The sequence below is a fragment of the Hemitrygon akajei genome, chromosome 15, assembly GCF_048418815.1.
Source record: "Hemitrygon akajei chromosome 15, sHemAka1.3, whole genome shotgun sequence".
NCBI lineage: Eukaryota > Metazoa > Chordata > Chondrichthyes > Myliobatiformes > Dasyatidae > Hemitrygon > Hemitrygon akajei.
Window position 1 is genome coordinate 90,729,642 of NC_133138.1, and position 27,799 is coordinate 90,757,440.

The window sequence follows — 27,799 nt, forward strand, 5'->3', positions numbered from 1 at the left end:
ATCTACAAGTGTAGTTAGAGGAAGCCAATTGAAATATTCGTGTGGAGGCAGGAGTGCTTTTAGAATCTCGGTTTTACACTAGAGAGGAAATTGTGCCAGTGCAAAGAAGGAGATCAGAAGTACATTATAATTATAGAAAGTAAAGATAACAAGTACAGGAGACACAAGTTCAGCCGACTGTTTTCTCGTGTAATGAGTGAGAAGAGTGGGAAACAAGAGTTTTTCTCCTCCACCTTTCTTTGGGAATGGGACCTGTGCCAGGGGGTAGGATGTTTGTATTTTGTATTCTGATCAAAACTGGAGCAACTCCCGTCCCAATGTCAGTCAAGCAACAAAACCTCCCAGGAAAAGCTGGATCAATAAATGGAAGTCTGAAATAAAATGTACCTTGGTCTCTTTTTGTGTACAGCCGTTTTGAACCGTTTAGGTTTTGGGCAGGGTTGGTTAAGGCTGCAGTTAATGTTACGAATATGATTTTCAAAAATAATTTGATAATGCAAATACAGCCGATTTGTCAGCAAAATTAATGGAGCAATGACACAGTGGTAGCATCCCTAAAATGGTCAAAGCAGAGATTATCTATGAGCAGTGTTTTCAGACGAAATTAATCAATAGTGTTCTTGGAATTATTATTGGAACTTCCACTATTGCGACCATTGTCATTATGATCAGTACTTCATTGACTTGAACATCAGATTCATTGGTACCATTTCAAAGTGAATTGGCTAATCTTGAAGGAGTAGTATATCCCAGGGCTGCGGAAGAGAGACCGGAGGTGTAGGGTCAAATGGATCAGTATAAGTGCGTCTTCTCTGCTCTGTGAAACTTCACCAACCCCACCCGTCTCTTACTATCTTACGCCGGAAGATAGATCAAAAGTTGTCCCTTTTCTATACAAATATCAGTTAACCTGCGGTTTGTGAGAAACCTTCTATATCCCAGTGAGGTCCCAACATGCTCAACAGCGAATAAAGTTGTTTCTGAAGTCCTACAAGAGGATAGGAAGTCTCCGAACCAGAGCAGAAATACATCTGCACATTTTCACTCTGGCAATAAATCTGCATTGATCGGGTAAGGGACTTCGAATGGTATTGTCAAGGCAGGATTTTCGTAACAAGGGAAAAGCAGACCCTGCACAGAGCGAAACTGCTGCCTTCTCTGTAAGTCGATGAAAATGGAGTAAAAGAAGGCTGGAGGACCCCACAGAAAATAGAAAGATACGTATAAATAATACATTATGTACCCCAGAAATGTGCAGCTGCATGCTTTCTCTGAACCGAACAGGATGAGGGGTGAGGACAAACTTCGGCCGCCGGTCGCAGTTACCAGGTAATTCAAACAGCAGTTAACACACCCAAAGCATTCGTCTTCTGACCGAGACTAAGCTCAGCCAGCTCGCCAGATACAACGATCAAAACGGAAAGCTTCTCGACTTTCATAGAACGGAACTGCGCATGCGGAAAAGGAAAACGCTGGAAGTATGTGTTTCTCGGTGGTGCTCCGATGTGGCGGTTTGGTCAACTTGTTTTCCCCCTACCTTGAAGACCTAATCATCAAATGCCGTCCGTTCTATTTGCCAAGGGATGTCATCTCCCTAAACCTGACCACAGTTTATATACCACTAGCTGCCGACTCCAATAAAGCGCTTGAGATGCTGCATGATACCATCACCAAACAAGAAACAGTCCACCCCAATGCATTTGAAATCATAGTCGGGGGCTTCAACCAGGCTCGTTTGAAAAAAAAAACCCTGCCCAGTTACCATCAGCATAGGACTTGTAAGGCCAGAGGTCCCAACACATTAAACCACTGTTAACGATAAGGCACACAAAATGCTGGTGGAACACAGCAGGCCAGGCAGCATCTATAGGAAGAAGCGGGCCGAGACCCTTCGTCAGGACTCATAACGATAAGGAACGCCTACTGTTCCCCGTTCCAACCCAGACCATATTTCCGTAATTCGGATCACTTGACTGTCCTTCTCCTACCTGCATACAGGCAAATGCTAAAGATCAAAGCGCCGGCGATTACGACAACAAAAAGGTGGTGGTGGGAGGAAGAGGAACGGCTATGGGATTGCTTCCAGTCAATGGACTCAAGGACCAGTCTGTGTGATCTGAATGAATGCGCCATGGCTGTCACTGACTTATAACAGTTGTAAATTAGTGTGTCCCCACAAAATCATTCAGAGTCTTCCTCTTATAAAATTAAATCAAAAAGGGCGTCGCTTCCAGATTAGCTCAATTCCCTCTATGCCGGTTTTGACAGTAAAAATATGAAGGAACCATCAAGAACTCCCACTGCCCCCGAAGATCTGTGATTTCAGTCTGAGGGTGACAAGCGAGAAGCCTACGTTGGGGGGGGGGGTGTACCCACGAAAAATATCCGGCCCAGGCGGGGTACCTGGCCAGGTACTGAAGACTTACCTGATCAACTGGCTGAACTCACCTGCTTCAAACGAGCTTCAATTATTCCGATGCTCCAGAAGAACATGGTGGCCTCCCTCAATGACTGTCGTCCAGTAGCATTTACAAGCACAGTGATGAAGTGTTTGAGAGGTTGGTGATGAAACATGTCATCTCCTGTCTGAGATCTGACTTAGATCTGCTCCAATTTGCCTACAGCAGCAATAGGCCTGCAGTAGATGCCACCTCACTCAACACTGGTAGAGCTCTAGATGTAGTGTATATGGATTTCCGTAAGGCATTTGATAAGGTACCCCATGCAAGGCTTATTGAGAAAGTAAGGAGGCATGAGATCCAATGGGACATTGCTTTGTGGATCCAGAATTTGCTTGTCCACAGAAGGCAAAAATTGGTTGTAGATGGGTCATATTCTGCATGGAGGCCGGTGACCAGTGGTGTGCCTCAGGAATCTGTTCTGGGACCCCTACTCTTTGTGATTTTTATAAATGACCTGGATAAGGAAGTGGAGGGATGGGCTAGAAAATTTGCTGATGGCATAAAGGTTGGGGGTGTTAAGGGTGTTGGGGGTGTGGAGGGCTGTCAGAAGTTACAGTGGGACATCGACAGGATGCAAAACTGGGCTGAGAAGTGGCAGATGGAGTTCAACACATTTAAGTGTGAGGTGGTTCATTTTAGCAGGTCAAGTATGATGACAGATTATAGTATTAATGGTAAGACTGTTGGCAGTGTGGAGGATCAGAGGGATCTTGGGGTCTGATTCCATAGGACATTCAAAGCTGCTACGCAGGTTGACTCTGTGGTTAAGAAGGCAGACGGTGCATTGGCCTTCATCAACTGTGGGATTTTGAGTTTAAGAGCTGAGAGGTAATGTTGCAGATATATAGGACCCTGGTCAGACGCTATCTGAAGTACTGTGCTCAGCTCTAGTCGCCTCACTACAGGAAGGATGTGGAAACCATAGAAAAGGTGCACAGGAGATTTACAAGGATGTTGACAGGATTGGGGAGCATGCCTAATGAGAATAGGTTGAGTGAACTCGGCCTTTTCTCCTTGGAGCAATGGAGGATGAGAGGTGACCTGATAGAGGTGTATAAGATGATGAGAGGCATTGATCTTGTGGATAGTCAGAGGCTTTTCCCCAGGGCTGAAATGGTTGCCACAAGAGGACACAGGTTTAAGGTACTGGGGAGTAGGTACAGAGGAGAAGTCAGGGGTAAGTTTTTTTACTCAGAGAATGGTGAGTGCGTGGAATGGGCTGCCAGCAATGGTGGTGGAGGTGAAAATGACAGGGTCTTTTAAGAGACTACTGGATAGGTACACAAAGCTTAGAAAAATAGAGGGCTATGGGTAACCCTAGGTGATTTCTGAAGTAAGTACATATTTGGCACAGCATTGTGGGCTGAAGGGCCTATATTGTGCTGTAGGTTTTCTATGTTCTATGTTTCTATCTGCACAGCAAAGATGCATATATCGTGATGCTGCTTTTCAACGACAGCTCAGCAGTCATTACCATCGTCCCCTCAAAACTAATCAAAAAGCTTCAAGACCTTGGCCTCAATACCTCCTTGTGTAATTGGATCCTGGATTTCCTCAGTTCAGATTGGTGACAACATCTCCTTCACAACCTCCATCAGCACAGTAGCACCACAAGGCTGGGTGCTTAGCCCCCTGCCCTACTCACTTTGCATTTATAACTGTTGCTGAGCTCAGCTCCAATGCCACATTCAAATTTGTTGATGACACTACTGTTGTAGGCTGAATCAAAGGTGGTGATGAATCAGCATTCAGGAGGGAGACTGAAAACCCGGCTGAGTGGTGCATCTTAATGTCGGCAAGACCAAGCAGCTGACCTCAGGAGAAGGAAACCAGAGATTCATAAACCATTCCTCATCAGGAGATCAAAGGTCAGCACCTTTACATTCCCTAATGCCATCATTTCAGAGGGCATGTCCAGCACATCATGACAGCACCTCTGCTTCCCTGGGACGTTGTGAAGATTTGGCATGACATCTAAAACTTTGACAAACTTCTTTAGATATGTGGTGGAGAGTATGGCTGCATCACATGGAAACATCAATGCCCTTGAACAGAAAATCATAAAACAAAAGTGGTGGACAAGGTCCAGTCCATCACGGGTAAAGCACTCCCCACCATTGAGCACATTTGCATGAAACACTATTGCAGGAAAACAGCATCCATCATCAGGGACCCTGACACCCACCACCACCTCCCAGGACAAGCTCTCTTCACGCTCCTGTCATCAAGAAGGTGGTTCAGGAGACCCAGGACTCACACCACTAGGGTCAATAACAATTACTACCCCTCAATCATCATATAACCATATAACAATTAGCACAGTAACAGGCCATCTTGGCCCTTCTAGTCCATGCCGAATGTTTACTCTCACCTAGTCCCATCAACCTGCACTCAGCCCATAACCCTCCATTCCTTTCCTGTCCATATACCAATCCAATTTTTTTTAATGACAAAAATGAACCTGCCTCTACCACTTCTACTGGAAGCTCGTTACACATAGTTACCACTCTCTCATGTTACCCTTAAACTTTTGCCCCTTAACTCTCAACTCATGTCCTCTTGTTTGAATCTCCCCTACTCTCAATGGAAAAAGCCTATCCACGTCAACTCTATCCATCCCCCTCATAATTTTAAATACCTCTATCAAGTCCCCCCTCAATCTTCTACGCCCCAAAGAATAAAGACCTAACTTGTTCAACCTTTCTCTGTAACTTGGGTGCTGAAACCCAGGTAACATTCTAGTAAATCTCCTCTGTACTCTCTCTATTTTGTTGACATCTTTCCTATAATTCGGTGACCAGAACTGTACACAATACTCCAAATTTGGCCTCACCAATGCCTTGCACAATTTTAACATTACATCCCAACTCCTATATTCAATGCTCTGATTTATAAAGGCCAGCATACCAAAAGCTTTCTTCACCACCCTATCCACATGAGATTCCACCTTCAGGGAACTATGCACCATTATTCCTAGATCACTCTGTTCTACTGCATTCCTTAATGTCCTACCATTTACCATCTATGTCCTATTTTGATTAGTCCTACCAAAATGTAGCACTTCACACTTATCAGTATTAAACACCATCTGCCATCTTTCAGCCCACTCTTCTAACTGGCCTAAATTTCTCTGCAAGCTTTGAAAACCTACTTCATTATCCACAAAACCACCTATCTTAGTATCATCTGCATACTTACTAATCCAATTTATCACCCCATCATCCAGATCACTAATGTAAATGACAAACAACATTGGACCCAGTACAGATCTCTGAGGCACACCACTAGTCACCGGCCTCCAACCTGACAAACAGTTATCCACCACTACTCTCTGGCATCTTCCATCTAGCCACTCTTGAATCCATTTCACTACTTCAATATTAATACCTAACGATTGGACCTTCCTAACTAACCTTCTGTGTGGAACCTTGTCAAAGGCCTTACTGAAGTCCATATAGACAACATCCACTGCTTTACCCTCATCAACTTTCCTAGTAATCTCTTCAAAAAATTCAATGATTTGTCAAACATGACCTTCCACACACAAATCCATGTTGACTGTTCCTAATCAGACCCTGACTATCCAGATAATTATATATACCATCTCTAAGAATACTTTCCATTAATTTACCCACCACTGACGTCAAACTTACAGGCCGATAATTGCTAGGTTTATTCTTAGAACCCTTTTTAAACAATGGAACCGCATGAGCAATAGGCCAATCCTCTGGCACCATCCCCCTTTCTAATGACATTTGAAATATTTCTGTCAAAGCCCCTATTTCTACACTAACTTCCCTGAAGGTCCTAGGGATAATCCTGTCAGGACCCGGAGACTTATCCACTTTTATATTCCTTAAAAGCGCCAGTACTTCCTCTTCTTTAATCATCATAGTTTCCATAACTACCCTACTTGTTTCCCTTACCTTACACAATTCAATATCCTTCTCCTTAGTGAATACCGAAGAAATTGTTCAAAATCTCCCCCATCTCTTTTGGCTCCACACATAGCTATCCACTCTGATTCTCTAAGGGACCAATTTTATCCTTCACTATCCTTTTGCTATTAATATAACTGTAGAAACCATTTGGATTTATTTTCACCTTACTTGCAAAAGCAACCTCATATCTTCTTTTAGCTTTCCTAATTTCTTTCTTAAGATTGTTTTTACATTCTTTATATTCCTCGAGCACCTCACTTACTCCATACTGCCAATATCAGGCTCTTAAACCAAAGTGGATAGGGGATAACTTCACTCAACTTCATTTGTCCCATCATTGAAATGTTCCCATACCCAATGGACTCACTTTCAAGGACTCTTCATCTTATATTTTGGATATTTATTGCTTAATTATTTATTATTATTTCTTTCTTTTTGTATTTGCACAGTTTGTTGTCTTTTGCAGACTGGTTGCACACCCAAGTTGATGCAGTCTTTCACTGAATCTGTTATTTATGGGTTTTTGAGTACTCCCACAAGAATACATATCTCAGGAATGTAATGGTGACGTATATGTACTTGATAATAATGTTACTTTGAACTTTGAATTTTTGGAAACTCCTGATCCATGCTTCTGCAGTTCACAAAATAATTTAGAAAGGGCAAACACTGTCCTCAATTCTAATTCTTAACCCTCTGGAAGCCCACTAATACAAGGACACAATAAAGTTGGAACAGCAGTAGGCCAATCGGCCCCTCAAGCTTTTTTCACCATGTATTATGATCATAACTGATCTATTCTGGCCTCTTCTGTGGCATATATCCATACCCCTCTGTTCTTCAATCTATCCAATATTTATGAACCTCCACTTTAAATATAGAAGTATTAATGATCCAACTTCTGCCACCCGGCAGATAATTCCAGATATTCACCACTCTATGTGAGAAAAAAATTGTATCCATCTCAGTTTTAAATGGCCGTCCCCTTATTTTGCAGTGGTGTCCCCTCTTTATAGACTCTTCTATGAGTGAAAAAATACCAATATCTACCCTGCTAAGCCCCCTTAGGATTTTATGTGTTTGAATAAGGTCATTCCTCATTCTTCTAAACTCCATGGAATATAAACGCAAATTGTCTAGCCTCTCTTGATAGAGAAATTTCTCATCTCGGGAATTACTCTGATAAATATCCTCTGGACTGCCTCCAATGTTAAACTATAGGATGGGGGGGGGGGTGCATTAGGGACCAATCCTGTGCAATTTTCCAGGTGTGACCTCACTAACACCTTAAAACAAATCTTAAACTCCAACTCCTTTGCAATAAAAACCAACATGCAGTTTGCTCTTTGAACTACTAGTTGGACCCGCCTGTTAACCTTTAGTCATTCATGCACTAGAACATCAGACTCCCTGAACTGCACTCCTTTGTAGTCTCTGCATTTAGATGATATTTTGCCTTCTGATTCTCATACTGATATGAGTGACCTCACACTTTCCCATATCAAATTCCATTCATCGGCATTCCTACTAATCTCACAATCTATCTGTTGCAGAATCACAACGTGCCCTCCCACCTTGTTTTCACATTATCAGCAAACTTGGAAGCCTCACATTTTGTTCTCTCCTCTGAAACATTAAGGCATATAGTGGCCAATTGTGGGACAAGAATCAATTCCTGAGTACTTTATTAGCTATGCCTCTCCAATATCAAAATGACTCAATTATTCCAACTCTCTGTTTTCTATGTGACAGCCAGTTTTCAATCTATGCTAACATACTTCCTGCAATACTTTAGGTTCTTAATTCATGCACCTGCCTATTCGCTTAGGATCTCTAAATGCACCATATCTGCAGGTTTCCCTCTATTAACACTCATTGAAACATCTTCCAAAATCTTGAACAAATTTATCAAACATGAATTATTTTTCATAAAGCCACGTTGATTAGATTTGATTAGATTCAGTGTTATTCAACTAAATGACTAGTTAGTGCCCTCTAATTATTGACCCCTGGTATCTTACCAAAATTAGTTGTTAAACTAGCTGGTCTGTAGTTCTCTGCCTTCTCACTTTGTTTTTAACAAGGGAGTAAGATTAGCTGATTTCCAGTCTCCTAGTACTTTCCCAGAATTCAGAGAGTTTTTAAAGGTTTCAACCAATGAATCAGCTAATTGCTTTAAAAACCTTGGATGCAGGTCACCAGGTCCCCGTAATTTGTCTGCCCTTAACCTCCTCTAATGCTCAATCCCTCACACTGGGATTTTTTACAAGTTCTTTTCTGTTATTTGAAAGTAGCCCATCTCTTATTTGAGGAAAATTTACAATGGACTCCATAGGAAAAACAAATGTAAAAACTGATATAATATGCCTGCCATTTGTTTGTGCTCTGTTGCTAATTCAACATCGTCATTCTCTAGAGGTCCCACAATTTCATTAGCCACCTTCTTCCTATTTATGTATCTGTAGAAACTCTTCCTGCTTCTTTGATTTTAGGATTTTCTCTCAAGACTAATATTCTCCGTTGAATATTTTGCTGCGGGATCCTAAAAAATCCCTCCCCTCTGACCCACCATCAGTACCACTTCGTGTGTCTTTTTAATTTCACATCTCCCCCCTCCCAACCATAGAAGTGTCATTTTTCATGAAATCACACTTTCCAGGTGTTCTTGACAAGCTGTTGAAGACATGCCTTTGTTCATTTACTTCCCTGCTTCACCCTCATACTGCTCTACGTTGAAGACAACGGTGTTTGCCCTCCAACTGCATTTGGAATTACCTCACTCCTCTAAAGGGGGTCCTGAATAAGATATTTTATTAATCCTTCCTCATTTTTATGATCAAAACTAAAATAATCCATTCCCAGTCAGGTTCTGGAACTTAGTATTCCAAGTAACAGATGACACACTCCGCAAATCTTCTTTTAAGATACCTTTACCAGTTTAGATCCCCTAATCGATACGTAGATTAACATCTCCAATGATTTTTTGAGCGCCCTTCAAAAATGTCCTAGATATTTTCCCATATGTGCTTTGTGTTACTGGGAGGTCACATTTTGGGATTCTATGGATTATTCCTACTTCTGTTTTCTATTTCCTTCTTTTCGCAATTTCAACGCAAACCGATATAGATATCATCTATATCAGCCATTCTCAACGGGGGCCATATGACCCCCCACCTTGGGGGCCCTGGCACATTTGAAAGGGGCCACCGACTGAAAACTGTGAGAAGGGGAGCCCCAAGTGTTTATTGCCACAATATGGGACCTCGGGAATTTTTACAATTTCCAAACCTGAAGGCGAAAGCAGAGGCAGAAGTTTGATGCATCTTCAGAGTGATATACCTGCATGTCGTCAGTTCAGTCCGTTTCAAAAAGAGCTTTGGATCAAGAGTGATCTGCCGAATAAATTTAGAACACTGTGAGAAAAACCCAAATATTTTTATTGCCTTTCCCTCAAGAGAGCAGATTCTGCAGGGTGGTTTCCTTGACAAAATCCAGGAACAGAAATGATACCGCAACAAGGGGCAACCTCCGACTCTCATTGTCTAACTTGGAGCCCGAAATCATGAAACTCGCAGAAAAGCACCAAGCTCAAGGATCGCATTAGGCCTGATAGATGTTTAATTTCATACAGTCGTTTTTTAAGTTTTGTCCAGAATGTCGGAATGTTCAAGTTTTCTTGGTGTTCAATAATAAATGATTTTCTGTCTATCTGTTCGTGTTGTACCCCTGTTTGAAAGGGACGCCCTGGAACCTGCGAAGAGCACCTAAGGGGGCCGTGGCCAAAAATCGGTTGAGAATCACTGATCTATATCACAACATTCTCTGATACATTCCTTAATATACAACGCTACCCCGGCTCCTTTCCCTTTGGCTTATCAGCATGATCCCACACTAATAGCAACCGTAAACGCAGTTCTAAATATGGATATTGAACGAGAATCAACAAATAAACTAAAACACAGTGAAAACATTTTGGGAACGAAAAGAGTCCGGTTTCTAAATCCATTCCCCACAAAGCAGCGAAAGGCAGGCGGTTTAAGGCTCGAGTCTGGACCTTCTATGGAGACCCCCCAGCAGCGTCCCTGTCATATTCCCGGTGGGTGTGGTGCTTTCGCGGGAGATGGCGAACTCCTCCTTGGCTCTGTCAATCTGCTCCACGCGCTATTGGTGAACAACAGGGTGTACATTTCTGGTATCTTCACACTTCTGTCGTCTTCTTTAGGAAAGCGTTGGCGCTTGCTTTAGGAATGTGAATGTGAATCGGTACGAGGTAAATGTAACACTCACATCCGCGAGTGTTTTTACATCTTATTTGAAGACACGGGGATGAATTGAATGGAATATTTTTTCTGGTTAGAAATTCAGTGAATTTATAATTGTCTGAGGTTGCTGAGAGTCTACAGGGAGAGCGGAGGCATTCTGCTAAATGTTCACCATGAGGATAAAGGAAGTTTAAGATGCACGTTGAAAGTCAAATGCCAATGGTTCTTCTTTCGGCTGTGAGACTGTGACAAAGACCAATAATTTCTGAGGGAAAACGGAGAGAAAAAAAAACTTGAATCCAAGACAGAAAAAAAAAGATTATGCAAAGCTAAAAAAAAATGGTGAGCAGTTACTTAACAAGACAGGCATATTCTACATTGCCATTGCGTGAGTTTATAATATATAGCTCCACGAGGAGTGGCTATCTCCGAATTATTAGAAAAACACTGCGAACTGTATGTTTAAAATATAATTGAGTACTGAGCTGGGTATTACCCGACTTATCCGTACCGTCGTTTGCACTTTCCATCTTCACACGCGGGTCCTGGCTATCTGTGCAAAACATTCGCCGTTTCACTGTGGGCGCGGATATCGTCCACCAAATCTCTAGCAGGGGAAAGGAGTGTTTTTTTAATTGACCTCATTTATCTAAGAAATAAATGCTGCCAAGTTGTCATTCACCTTTTGCTCTGGCAGTATGAGATTCAAATCAGGAACGGGGACTGTGAAAGCCTTCCGCAGCCTAAGACGCTGCCCAGATCGCACCAGTCGCCCTCCGACTCAGGCACATCCTGAGCACTCATGGAGGTACTAGCCCTATCAGAATTGTAGATGGAAAAGACGCAAGCTGGAATTGCTTTGCAATGACTGTTGCCAATGATGATACCAATAAGCGATAGTGAAGGGATTATGGATGGACTGCGACCCGTTAACTGATCTCGAGGCATGGTTTTCACGCAGGGGGAAAGAGCAAAGCAGATTGAATCCACGTGGATAGATATTGAGAGACATCCCATTCTCTCACAGTTATAATCACACGTAGGCCTGTTACGGTTGACTGTCTGTTTAAGATATTGAAAAGCCCATTGCCCGGGCTTTGAACCGCGACATTGGGACCCTTAAATTTAGAGCACTACAGTACAGGAATAGTCAGATTGAAGCAAATCACTGTGACTTCCATGATTCATACCCCTCCATTCCCCAGATACTCGTGCGTCTCTCTAAAAACTCTTATATGTCACTATGCATATACTTTCACTGCAATCCCTGGCACCCCCCACTCTCTATGCAAAAGTCTTAAACGGCATAACTCCTCTAAACTCCCACATCCTCCACCCCCGCTCCCCTTGTCTTATCGAAAGGACAAACTGACTGACAGAGGGGGTGGGGTGGCTCTGTTGGTGAGGAATGATATTCAGTCCCTTGCGAGGGGGGACATAGAATCAGGGGATGTAGAGTCAGTATGCATAGAACTGAGAAATTCTAAGGGTAGAAAGACCCTAATGGGAGTTATCTACAGGCCCCCAAACAGCAGTCTGGATGTAGGGTGCAAGTTGAATGAAGAGTTAAAATTGGCATGTCGCAAAGGTAATGATACAGTTGTCATGGGGGATTTCAACATGCAGGTAGACTGGGAGAATCAGAATGGTACTGGACCCCAAGAAAGGGAGTTTGTGGAGTGCCTCCGAGATGGATTCTTAGAACAGCTTGTACTGGAGCCTACCAGGGAGAAGGCAATTCTAGATTTAGTGTTATGCAATGAACCGGATTTGATCAGGGACCTCGAGGTAAAGGAACCATTAGGAGATAGTGACCATAATATGATATGTTTTAACCTACAATTTGAGAAGAAGAAGGGAAAATCGGATGTGTCAGTATTACAGTTGAACAAAGGGAACTATGGAGCTATGAGGGAGGAGCTGGCCAAAGTTCAATGGAACAATACCCTAGCAGGGAAGACAGTGGATCAACAATGGCAGGTATTTCTGGGAATAATGAAGAAGGTGCAGGATCGGTTCATTCCAAAGAGGAAGAAAGATCCTAAGGGGAGTAAGGGGCGGCCGTGGCTGATGAGGGAAGTAAAGGACAGTATAAAAATAAAAGAGAAGAAGTATAACATAGCAAAGATGAGCGGGAAGCCAGAGGACTGGGAAGCTTTTAAAGAGCAACAGAAGATAACAAAAAAGGCAATACGTGGAGAAAAAATGAGGTATGAAGGTAAACTAGCTAAGAATATAAAGGAGGATAGTAAAAGCTTCTTTAGGTATGTGAAAAGCAAAAAAAAATAGTTAAGACCAAAATTGAGCCATTGAAGACAGAAACGGGTGAATTTATTATGGGGAACAAGGAAATGGCAGATGAGTTGAACAGGTACTTTGGATCTGTCTTCACTAGTAAAGACACAAACAATCTCCCAGATGTAATAGTGGCTAAAAGAACTAAGGTAATGGATGAACTGAAGGAAATTTATATTACGCAAGAAACAGTGTTGGATAGACTGTTGAGTCTGAAGGCTGATGAGTCCCCGGGACCTGATGGTCTGCATCTCAGGGTAGTTAAGGAGGTGGCTCTAGAAATCGTGGACGCATTGGTAATCATTTTCCAATGTTCTATAGATTCAGGATCAGTTCCTGCGGATTGGAGGGTGGCTAATGTTGTCCCACTTTTCAAGAAAGGAGGGAGAGAGAAAACAGGGAATTATAGACTAGTTAGCCTGACATCAGTAGTGGGAAAGATGCTGGAGCCAATTATAAAAGAGGAAATTACGACACATTTGGATAGCAGTAGAAGGATCAGTCTGAGTCAGCATGGATTTACGAAGGGAAAATCATGCTTGACTAATCTTCTGGAGTTTTTTGAGGATGTAACTATGAAAACGGACAAGGGAGAGCCAGTGGATGTAGTGTACCTGGACTTTCAGAAAGCTTTTGATAATTTCCCACATAGGAGATGAGTGGGCAAAATTAGGGCACATGGTATTGGGGGCAGAGTACTGACATGGATTGAAAATTGGCTGGCTGACAGGAAACAAAGAGTAGTGATTAACGGGTCCCTTTTGGAATGGCAGGCCGTGACCAGTGGGGTACCGCATGGTTCGGTGCTGGGACCGCAGCTGTTTACAATATACATTAATGATTTAGATGAAGGGATTAAAAGTAACATTAGCAAATTTGCTGATAACACAAAGCTGGGTGGCAGTGTGAAATGTCAGGAGGATGTTATGAGAATGCAGGGTGACTTGGACAGGCTAGGTGAGTGGGCGAATGTATGGCAGATGCAGTTTAATGTGCATAAATGTGAGGTTATCCACTTTGGTGGCAAGAACAGGAAGGCAGATTACTATCTAAATGGAGTCAAGTTAGGAAAAGGGGAAGTACAACGAGATCTAGGTGTTCTTGTACATCAGTCAATGAAAGCAAGCATGCAGGTACAGCAGGTAGTGAAGAAAGCTAATGGCATGCTGGCCTTTATAACAAGAGGAATTGAGTATAGGAGTAAAGAGGTCCTTCTGCAGCTGTACAGGGCCCTGGTGAGACCCCACTTGGAGTATTGTGTGCAGTTTTGGTCTCCAAATTTGAGGAAGGATATTCTTGCTATTGAGGGAGTGCAGCGTAGGTTCACAAGGTTAATTTCCGGAATGGTGGGACTGTCACATGTTGAAAGATTGGAGCGACTGGGCTTGTATACACTGGAATTTAGAAGTATGAGAGGGGATCTGACTGAAACATATAAGATTATTAAGGGATTGGACACGCTGGAGGCAGGAAGCATGTTCCCGCTGATGGGTGAGTCCAGAACTAGAGGCCACAGTTTAAGAATAAGGGGTAGGCCATTTAGAACAGAGTTGAGGAAAAACTTTTTCACCCAGAGAGTGGTGGATATGTGGAATGCTCTGCCCCAGAAGGCAGTGGAGGCCAAGTCTCTGGATGCTTTCAAGAGAGAGTTAGATAGAGCTCTTATAGATAGTGGGGTCAAGGGATATGGCGAGAGGGCAGGAACGGGGTACTAATTGTGTATGATTAGCCATGATCATAGTGAATGGCGGTGCTGGCTAGAAGGGCTGAATGGTCTACTCCTGCACCTACTGCCTATTGTCTACTTTCTATAATACGTGTCAGTTCTACCCTCAGAAATGATACTGACTGTTTACCCTATCTCTGCCTCCCATAATGTTATAAACTGCGGCCAGGTTCCCCCCTCAGCCTCCGACGCCCCAGAGAAAGCATACCAAGTTTGTTCAACATTACCTTTCAACTCATCCCCTCTAATTCAGGTAGTATCCTGGGAAACCTTTTCTGTATCCTTTCCAAAGTCTCCAGGTCCTTGTGGTGAAAGGATGAGCGAAGTTGTACACAGTAATGTGAAGTAAATTGAAGGAGGCAGCGAGGGGCGTCAGGGGCATATCAATCATTTCCCTCGCCCTTACTGGGTCCAAGGCTTCCGATCTAACCATCTTTTTGTGTGTCTATCCCACGCAGACGGCAGACGGCGGAGGAGAGAGAGGCCGAGAGACAGCAGGCGAACAGACTGATGTTACAGCTCCAACACGACGCCTTCCAGAAGTCCCTCAACGACTCCATTCAACCCGACCCTCTGTGCCTGCACAACTCCTCACTGTACGCGCTGCAGAACCTACAGCCCTGGGCCGAGGAGAACACCAAGATTCCCGTGGTCACGTCTTTAGTGTGAGGCGGACAGAGCGGGATTCTCCGGGCGTTCATTTGTGTTGTTTTTCTTTCCGTGATAAATTAGAGAGAGAATATGACCATGGATGAGTGACGGGTGAGGGTCGTGGTCTCTTATTAAAGGGACTAGGGCACTGAGTACTGCCAGCGGGCGTACCCTGGAGACATTAAAATACAAACTTTCCGACACGCTCCTTTAACGCGGGCGTCCCAGGAACCGCAGAGTGCGGCGGCGCAGTCACCACTTCCTTTAAGAGTTTCTTCCCAAACTCCTCGCATTTCGTGGAATTTTAATAGGTTCTTTCGTTAAAGTTTTAAAAAGAACCCCTCATTCAAACATTTTTGATCTGCTGTAAGTCTACCTTTGTAAACGTTCGGATGATGGAAACTTCCCTGACTGGAGGAACCCGCCGCACACAGCTGCTCTCAAAGGATCGAACTTTTCATCCCGGTTACCGGCAGTTTCCCTTTCGGGTTCCCGCAGAACTGCAAAATCTCTATCAGACCCTGAAGCAAATTGAGAAAGAATCCTGAACTAGATATCATTGTGAGAATTCAACGGACATTATCAGTCCGCGAGCAAAACAACAGCTATCTCCAGTTTCGTTTATGACTAAAATAATCGCCCTTCTTTGGACGCCCTTTTGTTCACAGTAATCCGGCTTCAACAGCACAGGCGGCAGGGCGCCGTCATCTTACCTTTGTGTAACAAAGCATGCGCCAGAGCATTTTTTTTAATGTATGAGTCCGTATAACGCCATCGACTATAGGTTTAAGTAACGGTAATATAATGTATATAACAAGCACTGTACACTATTACTTTGTACTTATGAAATATGTAAATAAAAGTCTGTTTTCATTAAAAATATCTTGGCCCTTAATTTACAGAATGCACACCACCGATTCACAACATGGCTTCGCGGCTATGTCTAACTCCCGGAATAGAACCCCTCTCCCCCACCCCCCACCCCCATTAAAATGCTCTGATTTCTCTGAACATGCAAGTGAATATTATCCCCAAATAACTGCAACCTACTGAAATCTGAAATAAAAGATTTACGGCATTGCATAGCCCAAAGGACAATAAATACCCTTGGCCGTGGGGGCTAATTTTGCACAGCAAGATCCCACAAATAAATCATCCGCTGTACAGACGCTCTCTGAAGTTGCATCGCTAAACGGTCTCAGCCGAAAGCCAAATAACGGAACACCCCAGATGTGTTAGCGCCTTGAAACCGGTGAAGAGAGCTGGTGCTCTGATCCCGAGGCGAGGACACTGGCGCCTCTCTTCTTCCATTTTGCACAGTTTTACCAATTCCATTTTAGCCAAACCCGATCAGCAGTTCTATTGACAACACCGATGCCCCGTGATATGGACCCTTCTCAAATAGACAACAGGGAACACAGCCTGAACCCAGGTCAGGGTTCTTGTGAGAGGTGAGGGTTCCGTGACAGTCCGGCCAGTACTAATACCGGGTGCTCTCAATAGGAGTCCTGCCGTGTTCCTGCAGTGATGTCCTCACTGTCACGGTGAATGAAGCGGTCAAATACAAGGTGGCAAGTGTCTGCGGAAGACAAACTCAGGGAAGGTGGGGGAGTTGATCTGGTCAGAAACCTCAGCTATGGTGCAATGAGAATCGATTGTGAACGTTAGATGTGGAGGGGGTGAAATTGGTGGGATATAGAGTGTGGGAATGGGCGCGCGCCCGGTCTGCGCTGGTCTCACCAGAGCAAACCCCTCTGCTCAATTTTCTCGCTGCCTGGATTTCATTCGGACCAGCTCCTTCTGCACCGTCTCCTCTGGACTGAAGCCCCAACACCGGGTTCTGAATCCTCCGTGACACCAGGCGCAAACTGAACGACGGCTTCGCCGAGCACCTGCATCATGGCCGTTCGGAGCTTCAGCTGCTAAACAATCTAACTATCCTTCCCATGACTGTCTTCTATTTCCTGCTCTTCTGCCCTCAACTCATCCCTCCCAAACAGAACGCGATAGGGTTCCCTTGGCTCTCACCTACCGCCCCACCAGCCTATGCACCTAATGCATTCTTCTTCACACCAACCAGCAGCAACAATGTGATCCTACCCTCTCCACCCTTCTTGTGACTCCCTGGGTCGCTCATCCCTCCTCATCCACCCTCCTCCCCCAAGGCACTTTCCACTGTAACCATAATTGGTGTAACAATTGTCTCTGCATCTCCTCTACTAGCACTATCCAGGGCTCTGAACACCCTTTCCGTAAAGCAGACCTACATATTGTCCACACCTCCCAAGTGCCCTGAACGTGGCCTCCTTAACGGTGAGACGAAACGCAGACTGGGTGACGTTTTTACATGGCACCTGTGTTCTTTCCACCATGGATGTCAGTGGCAGGTTTGCCCTCATCCTCCACCAGCGCCAGGGTGAGGCTAAACGCAAACCCCTCATCCTCCACCACTGCCAGGGTGAGGCTAAACGCAAACCCCTCATCCTCCACCACTGCCAGGGTGAGGCTAAACGCAAATCCCTCATCCTCCACCAGCGCCAGGGTGAGGCTAAACGCAAACCCCTCATCCTCCACCACCGCCAGGGTGAGGCTAAACGCAAACCCCTCATCCTCCACCAGCGCCAGGGTGAGGCTAAACGCAAACCCCTCATCCTCCACCACCGCCAGGGTGAGGCTAAACGCAAACCCCTCATCCTCCACCAGCGCCAGGGTGAGGCTAAACGCAAACCCCTCATCCTCCACCAGCGCCAGGGTGAGGCTAAACGCAAACCCCTCATCCTCCACCAGCGCCAGGGTGAGGCTAAACGCAAACCCCTCATCCTCCACCAGCGCCAGGGTGAGGCTAAACGCAAATCCTTCATCCTCCACCAGCGCCAGGGTGAGGCTAAACGCAAACCCCTCATCCTCCACCAGCGCCAGGGTGAGGCTAAACGCAAACCCCTCATCCTCCACCACCGCCAGGGTGAGGCTAAACGCAAACCCCTCATCCTCCACCACCGCCAGGGTGAGGCTAAACGCAAACTAGAGTAGCAATGTCTCATATTCTCCCTGGATAGTCTACAGCCTGGTGGTATGACAATTGAATTCTCCAAAGTTTAGGAATCTGCTTGACCTCTGTCCTTTTCTGTCTCTTTCTGATCTACTAAGTTTCTCCTGCACTCACCCCACGTCAACCCCATCATCCAGTTCTTATCCTCTCTTCTACCTACTTCCCTTCCCCATCACCCACACATTTCTTCCACTGGGTCTCCTTCCCCTGCTTTTCACATCTCGCCTCCCCACCTCTTCCTCAATTCCTTGCCTTCTCCCAATTATATTTCAGTCCAGATGGAAGTCTCAGCCTGAAATGATGACTGTACATTTTCTCCACAAATGTTGTCTGGCCCGTTGATTTTCTGCAGTCGTTAGTTTGTTTGTTTTTTGCTCCAGATTCCAGCATCCATGCTCGCATGTCTTGGGATTCTAATCCTGAAACCAGGCTGTAGGGTAGGGGTGTCCAAACCTAAACTGGCTGTTCCCTCACCAGCAATCAACCAGGTACCCACCTGGAAAGTGAGAGCCAATGAGAAATAATCCAACAATTCAATTAGTAAGTGGGTGGTTAACCCAAGGGAGGGTTTAACCTAGTGAGAGGTTACATGATGAAGGGATTACATCAGAGAATGGTTATCTATGGAGGGTTTACACCAAGGAGGGGTTATATCAGGGGAGGAGTTAACCCATGGGAGTGGGTTAACCCACGGTGAACTAGGTGTCATGGTAAGCTACCAGTGTGGAGCAATTGCATTTATTCCTGAGCTATGCCTTCATGCTTTTTTAGGTGAATGTAGTGTTGATCTCTGAGAAAAGCAGAGATCAAAACTACACCAAAGAGGTGGTTAGAGTGTGACAGCCAAGCCTTTTCACACAGTCCTGACAGCTACAGTAAGGATTGACATATCTTTTTAAAGTGTAGATGTAATAATGTATCAAAAGATGTACATCCTTTCCTTCAGTATATTTACAAAATTTAAATTAAAATAACCATCTTTGTTCATGACCCACCACAGCCCCTTCTTTGCCCATCTGTCACTGAAAGCTACAAGAGAGCCAATGGACACCATGCACTCTCTCTCCTGGGACAACCGCATACTGTTGTATCCTGTTCACTCCAATGGAACTTCAAAGAGCTCACTGCCTGGACAACCTTGTCAAAGACTAGGAGCTGTCCCATGAGGAAAACACCAGCCAACTTGGTCTTCAACACCTCTGCAACTATTTTGCTTCACCTCGATCAGCCTGAAAATGGCCATTCTCAACTTCCAAGCCCTGATAGCCAGCAATACCACCTCAATCAGAATGAGTTCTGGACAAAGATTCCTCATTTACTTTGGGAAATTGTATTCAATTGCAAAGATAAAATGGAATTAATATGTGCATTTATATTAGATTTCTTGTTACTGCCAGATGTTCAAGTGCTTTACAATGTTTTAGGTACTGTATATTTGAAGAGCATTTCTAATTGTAGGAACCTCAAAAATAAGCTCCTAATACAGCAATGAAATAATGCCCAAAATTGACAAGCTTTTAATAATGCTAAGACCATATTTTAGTTTAAGTTATTACAACTGTTTTCATAATAGGATGGTAACTTCAATTATTATATAGGTATGTAGCATAAATATTCATGCTATTAGAATAATTGTTAGCATTGTTAATCACAGGACAAATGGTAAAGTGAGGGGTAAAATGATTAAATATTTGAATTTCCAGTTTACAAGCCAGAGTAAGAAAACTCTAAGAGGCAGTTATTCTCTGGTGTAAAGTGGTGGATATATCAACAGTGTACAGACTAAGAAAGGACAGAACACATCAAATAAAGGGGAACTTACTAAAAATTTTCATGGTCAGATAACCCCTTCTTCTATCAGTCAGGGGTTCCCAACTTTGGGTCCATGAGCCCCTTGTATAATGGTACTGGTCCATACCATATAAAGGTTGGGAACCCCTGTTTTTTAGTTGATTGATTTGTTCAGTTGTTTGACATTGCATTTATATTCATTTGATTGGGAACAGCACCGTGTTCAATTGATTCAAATTGGGTTGTGTTCACTGCACTGATACTGGGGTGGAGTTAAATTGATTAACATCGTAGCTATGGCCAGTTGATCAGTGTTCCATCAGTGTTCAATGGATTGATTTGAAAGTGAATGGAGTCATGTTCAATTCATTTAAATTGGCGCTTGGGCTAATTGAGCAATATTAGGAGTGAACTAATTTGACTGATAGTTGGACACAGTTGAGCTAAATGATGGTATGGTTGCATTCGAAGTTTTGAAATTGGGATTCTGTTCATTGAGGCTGATGTGGTTGTGTCTGGACACTGGCGTAACACATAGTTGACTGATATTGGAGTCCTGTTGAGTTGACTACTACTGGGGTTGTGCTCAATAGAAAGAAGTCTTCCCTATGTTGAATTGATTGATTGTAACTGTTTGCAGTTTATTAATTTAAGACAAAACATAGGAGCAGAGTTAGGCCATTCAGCCCATCATCTCCCCATTCTGTTATGGCTGGTTTATTATCCCTCTCAACACCTTTCTGTTGCCTTTTTCCCTGCCTTTTCCCCATAATGTTTGATGCCCTGACTAATCAAGAACCTGTCAACTTCACTGTGAATACACGCAGTGATCAGGCCTTCACAGCTACCTGTGACAGTTATTTCTACAGACTCACCACCCTCTAGCTAATGACATTTCTCCTCGTTTCTGTTCTATTCTGAAGATGTGTCCTGTAGTCCTAGACTCACCAGCTATTGGGAATATCTTCTACATATCCACTATCTAGGCCTTTTTGTATTTGACATTTCAATTAGATTTCCCCCTTATTCTTCTAAACACCAGAAAGTACAGGTCCAGAGCCATCAAACTGTCACCATACATTAACCCTTTCATTCTTGGACTCATTCTCGTGAACCTACTCTGGACCCTATCCAATGCCAGCATATCTTTTCTTAAATAAAGGGACCAAGTGTGGTCTGACTAAAGCCTTATAAAGACTCAGTATTACATCTTTGCTTTTATACTTTAGTCCTCTTGAAATAGATGCTAACAGCCTTCCTCAGCACCAACTCGACCTGCAAGTTAAATTTCAGGGAATCCCAAATAAGAACTCCCAGGTCTCTTTGCATCTCTGATTTTTTAAAATTTTCTCCCCATTTAGAAAATAGTCTACACCTTTATTCCTTCTACCAAAGTGCATCACCATACACTTCCTGATACTGTATCACTTGGTTGACATGGCAACTGGTTCAAAAGATTGATTTTGAGCTCTGATTTATTGATTGATAATACATCTGCATACCATTGATTGATTATTGATGTATGGTCAGTTACATAGTCTGGGCAGAATTGTGTTTGTGATATTAGGATACTGTCATTTGCTTATGTTTGTGTTGATTTAATTGAGATTGAGCCTGTAATGGGATGTTTGGTGAGCTACCTTCTTAAGCCATTGTGTACTTCTGGTGAAGGTGTGCCCATCGCGTTCTGGGGAGTGTGTTCCAGAATTTAAGTCTAATGTGAGCTGGCTAATTAGCTTTGAGATAAGAGAGAGGATAGTGGTGGATGAGTATTTTTCTTATAGGAAAGCTGTGACCAGAGGTGTACGACTGGGATTGGTGCCGAGTTTGTAGGAGGTATGATTAGTAAGTCTACAGATGGCATGGAAGTTGGTTATGATGTGTAAAGTGAGGTAGTAATCTAAGGATTATAGATAAGATGGAAAGTTTGGTAAAATGGTAGCAGATAGCATTTAATCCCAATGTGCTAGATGATGCAATTTGGGGAGTCAATTCTGAGTAGGATGTACACAGTCAAATTGTAGGGCACTGAGGAATGTTGATTTGCAGAGTGAAATTGGGATTCAAGTCAATGATTGCCTAAAAGTGGCAATACAGGGTAATGGAGTGGTGAAATGTTGCTTTCCTAGGTTGGGGAATAGAATATAAATTCGGAGTTAGTGTTAACAAACAAAATGCTGGAAGGACTCAGCAGGCCAGGCAGCAACTGTGGAAACAAGTACAGTTGACGTTTCGGAGAAAAAAAAAAGACTACTTTCTGCTGAGTTCCTCCTTCTTATCATCTGGTGATGTTCCTGTGGCCAGTGAGGATGCAAAGATCATTGTCAAGGACACAGCAATGTCTTCCTTCACTTCCCCTGTTGATCAGGTTTCCAGCATCTGCAGATTTTCCTCTTGTTTGGGATTTTGTGTTGCAACTTTTCCCTGGAAAGAAAGATGTTGATAATAAACTGGTATAAAATTATAAAAGAATAGATAGGATAAATAATATCTTCTTTCCCCATGGTTCGGCCTCAAATAAAAAAGGTATATGATCAAGATGAAAGGAATGAGTTTTACATAGAGCATTGAACATAACAGCACAGTTCATGAACCCCAAATCCCCCTGTTCCTCCACACTGCTAAGAAACCTGTTATTAACCCTGTATTTTGCCTTCAAATTCAAACTTCCAAAATGCTTTTTTTGAGTAGAACGCCATCCATCACTTCTCAGTCCAGCTCTGCATCCTGTCAATGCCCCATTGTAACCTACAACCTTTTACAACTCTAGCAACCATGATGTCCTCAGCAAACTCTTCCACTTGCTCACCCAACTCATTTTTTTAAAATAAGGAACAGCTGGGTTCCCAGAACAGATCCCTGCAGAATATTGCCAGTCACCAATAACCAGGCAGAATATTTTCCCTCTACAACTACCTTATGCCTTCTATCGAAAAGCTAATTCTGAATCCACACAGCCCAGTTTCCTGGATCCCATGCCTCTTGACATTCTGAATGAGCCCACCAAAGGGAACTAATCAAATCCCTTACTACATACAGCACATCCACTGCTCTACCTTCAATGTGTTTTGTCACATCATCAGTCAGGCCTCTGAGACATGACAGAGCCTGATCGCAATGCCTAATCAGACTATGCTTCCCTAAATGTTCTTAAATGCTCTCTCTTTGAATCCTTTCCAATCATTTGCCCAGCACTGAGGTAAGACTCACTGGTCATCGGTTCCCTACACCATTCATTGAACAAAGGAATAAAATTTGCCATCTTCTTACCATCTGGTGATGCTCCTGTGGCCATTGCAGATGTAAAGATCACTGTCAGGGACACAGCAATATCTTCCTTCACTTTCCATAGTATACTGGGGTATATCTTGACTGGTCTCAGGCTCTTTCAGTATCCATCCAATATTTTTCAAAAGTTCCAGCATATCCTCTTTCTTAAAGTCAACATGCTCAAGCAGATCAGCCTGTTTTACACAGTCCTCATAAACATCAACATCCAAATGGTTAACACTGAAGCAAAGTATCCATTAAAGAGCTCCACTACCTCCTCTGTCTCCTGTCCCTGATTGGTCCTACACTCACTTGAGTCATCCTTCTATTCTATACATAAGTGTAGAATGCCTTCAAAGATTCAAAGTACATTTGGGGTTTTCCTTAGTCTGAATTTTAAGGCCTTCTCATGCCCTTTCTAGCTTTAAGTCCATTCTTCAGCTTTTTCCTGGTTAACTTGTGACTCTCTAAAACCCTGCCTGGCCTAAGCTTCCGAAACCTTAAGTAAGCTTCTTTCTTCCTTTTAACTAGATGTTTGACATACAAACCCTACAGCACAATACAGACCCTTCGGCCCACAATGCTGTGCCGAAAATTACCTAGGGTTACCCATAGCCCTCTATTTTTCTAAGTTCCATGTTCCTATCCAGGAGTCTCTTAAAAAACCCCATCATATCTGATTAAAAAAAAACTTACCCCTGACATCCCCTCTGTACCTACTTCCAAGCACATTAAAAATGTGTCCTCTCGTGGTAGCCATTTCTGCCCTGGGAAAAAGCCTCTGACTATTCACAAAATCAATGCCTCTCATCATTTTATATACCTCTATTAGGTCACCTCTCATCCTCCACCACTCCAAGGAGAAAAGGCCAAGTTCACTCAACCTATTCTCATAAAGCATGCTCCCCAATCCTGGCAACATCCTTGTCAATCTCCTCTGCACCCTTTCTATGGTTTTCACATCCTTCCTGTAGTGAGGCGTCCAGAAGTGAGCACAGTATTCCAGGTGGGGTCTGACCAGTGTCCAATATAGCTGTAACATTACTTCTCAGCTCAAACTCAATCCCATGGGTGATGAATGCCAATGCACCATATGTCTTCTTAATCACACAGTCAACCTGCACAGAGTATCCTATGGACTTGGACCTCAAGATCCCTCTGACCCTCCACACTGCCAAGTTTTACCATTAATACTATATTCTGCCATCATATTTGACCTACCAAAATGAACCACCTCACATTCATCTGGATTGAACTCCATCTGCCACTTCTCAGTCAGGTTTTGCATCCTATTGATGTCCTGCTGTAACCTCTGACAGCCCTCCACATTACCCACAACACCCCCAACCTTTGTGTCATCAGCAAATTTACTAACCCATCCCTCCACTTCCTCATCCAGGTCATTTATAAAAACCACGAAGTGAAGGGTTCTCAGAACAGATCCTGAGGCACACCACTGGTCACCTGTCTCCACCACAGAATATGACCCATCTACAACCACTCTTTGCCTTCTGTGAGCAAGCCAATTCTGGATCCACAAAGTAGGGTCCCCTTGGATCCCATGCCTCCTTACTTTCTCAATAATCCTTGCATGGGGTACCTTATTAAATGCTTTGTTGAAATCTATATAAACTACATCTACAGCTCTACTTTCATCAACGTGTTTAGCCACATCCTCAAAAAGTTTAATCAGGCTCGTAAGGCACAACCTGCCTTTGACAAAGCCATACTGACTATTTCTATTCATATTATGCCTTTCCAAACCTTCATAAATCCTGCCTCTCAAGATCTTTTCCATCAACTTACCAACCACAGAAGTAAGAATCACTGGTCTATAATTTTCTGGGATATCTCTACTCCCTTTCTTGAGTCAGGGAACAACATCTGCAACCCTCCAATCCTCCCACAGTAGCCTGGGGTACATCTCATCTGGTTGCGACGACATCCAACTTGATGCTTTCCAAAAGCTTCAGAACAACCTCTTTCTTAATATCTACATGCTGAAGCTTTTCAGTCCACTGTAAGTCATCCCTACAGTCACCAACATCCTTTTCTGCAGTGAATACTGAAGCAGAGTATTCATTAAGTACCTCTGCTCTCTCCTCCGGTTCCATACACACTTTTCCATTGTCACACTTGATTGGTCCTATTCTCTCACGTTTTATCCTCTTGCTCTTCACATACTTGTAGAATGCCTTGGGGTTTTCCTTAATCCTGCTCGCCATGGCCTTCTCATGGCCCCTTCTGGCTCTCCTAATTTCATTCTTAAGTATTTCTTGAGTATATTTATTTCATTCTTAAGTACAAGACATCGAGTATATCAGTTCCTAATTTTGCTCCTTTGGCCCAGAATAATTGCAACATAACTTCCCCCTCCTAATTAAATATTTCCCCCATCTGGTGTGTTCCTGTCCCTGTCCCATGGTAAAGGTCAGGGAGTTATGGCCACTGTCTCTGAAATGCTCACCTACTCAGATCTGAAACTTAACCTGGTTTATTGCCTAGCACCAAATCCAGCATGGCTTCTCCTCTAGTCTGCCTGTCTACATATTCTGTTATGATCCCTTCCTGGACATATGTAACAAATTCACCCCTTTCTAAACCTTTTACATTAAGGAGGTGTTAATCAACATTGGGGAAGTTCAAATCACACATGTTAACAACCCTGTTATTTTTGCACCTTTCCAAAATCTGCCTCCCATTCTGTTCCTTGATATCTCTATTGTTTTTGGGGTGGTGGGGGTGGCTATGGAATTCCCAATAGAGTCATAGAGCCATAGAAAGTACAAAACAGACCGTCTAGTCCATGCTGAACCATTTAAACTGCCTACTCCCTTCGACCTGCACTAGGACCATAACCATCCATACCCCTACCATCCAAGTATCTGTCTAAACTTCTCTTTAACATTGAAATCAAGTTCACATACACCACTTGTGCTGTCAGCTCTCATCCCTCTGAGTGAAAAAGTTTCCCCTCATGTTCCCTTTAAACTTTTTACTTTTATCATCTATAGCAACAATCTGGATGATAATGCGGTTAACTGGATCAAAAAGTTTGCTGATGGCACCAAGACTGGGGGTGTAGTGGACAGAGAGGAAGGCTATCGTGGCTTACAGCGGGATCCAGACCAGCTGGAAAAATGGGCTGAAAAATAGCAGATGGAATTTAATGCAGACAAGTGTGAGGCGTTGCATCTCGGTTGGACCAATTTTGGGTAGGGCACTGAGGAGTGCGGTTGAACAAAGGGATCTGGAAATACAGGTCTATAATTCATTGAATATGGTGTCACAGGTAGATAGGGTCATTAAGAAAGCTTCTGGCACATTGGCCTTAATAAATCAACGTATTGTGTATAGGAGATGTGATGGGATCTTGAAGTTGTATAAGACATTGGTGAGGCCTAGTTTGGAGTACTAATGTGTGCAGTTTTGGTCACCTACATACAGGAAATATGCAAATAAGTTTGAAACAGTACAGAGAAAATTTACAAGGATGTTGTTGGATCTGGAAGACCAGAGTTATAAGGAATGATTGAATAGGTTAGGACTGTATTCCATGAAATGTAGAAAATTGAGAGGAGGTTTTATAGAGGTGTACAAAATTATGAGGGGTATAGAAAGGGGAAATACAAGCAGGTGTTTTCCACTGAAGTAGGGTAAGACTACAACTAAAGGTCATGGGTTAAGAGTGAATGGTGAAATGTTTAAGGGGAACATGAGGGAAAAGTTCTTTAGTCAGTGGGCTGTGAGAATGTGTAATGAGCTACCAGCACAAGTGGTGCATGCAAGCTCAATATCAAAGTTTAAGAGAAGTTTGGATAGGTACATGGATGGTAGGTGTATGGAGGGTTATGATCCTGGTGTAGGTACATGGATGGTAGGTGTATGGAGGGTTATGATCCTGGTGTAGGTACATGGATGGTAGGTGTATGGAGGGTTATGATCCTGGTGTAGGTACATGGATGGTAGGTGTATGGAGGGTTATGATCCTGGTGTAGGTACATGGATGGTAGGTGTATGGAGGGTTATGATCCTGGTGTAGGTACATGGATGGTAGGTGTATGGAGGGTTATGATCCTGGTGTAGGTACATGGATGGTAGGTGTATGGAGGGTTATGATCCTGGTGTAGGTACATGGATGGTAGGTGTATGGAGGGTTATGATCCTGGTGTAGGTACATGGATGGTAGGTGTATGGAGGGTTATGATCCTGGTGTAGGTACATGGATGGTAGGTGTATGGAGGGTTATGATCCTGGTGTAGGTACATGGATGGTAGGTGTATGGAGGGTTATGATCCTGGTGTAGGTACATGGATGGTAGGTGTATGGAGGGTTATGATCCTGGTGTAGGT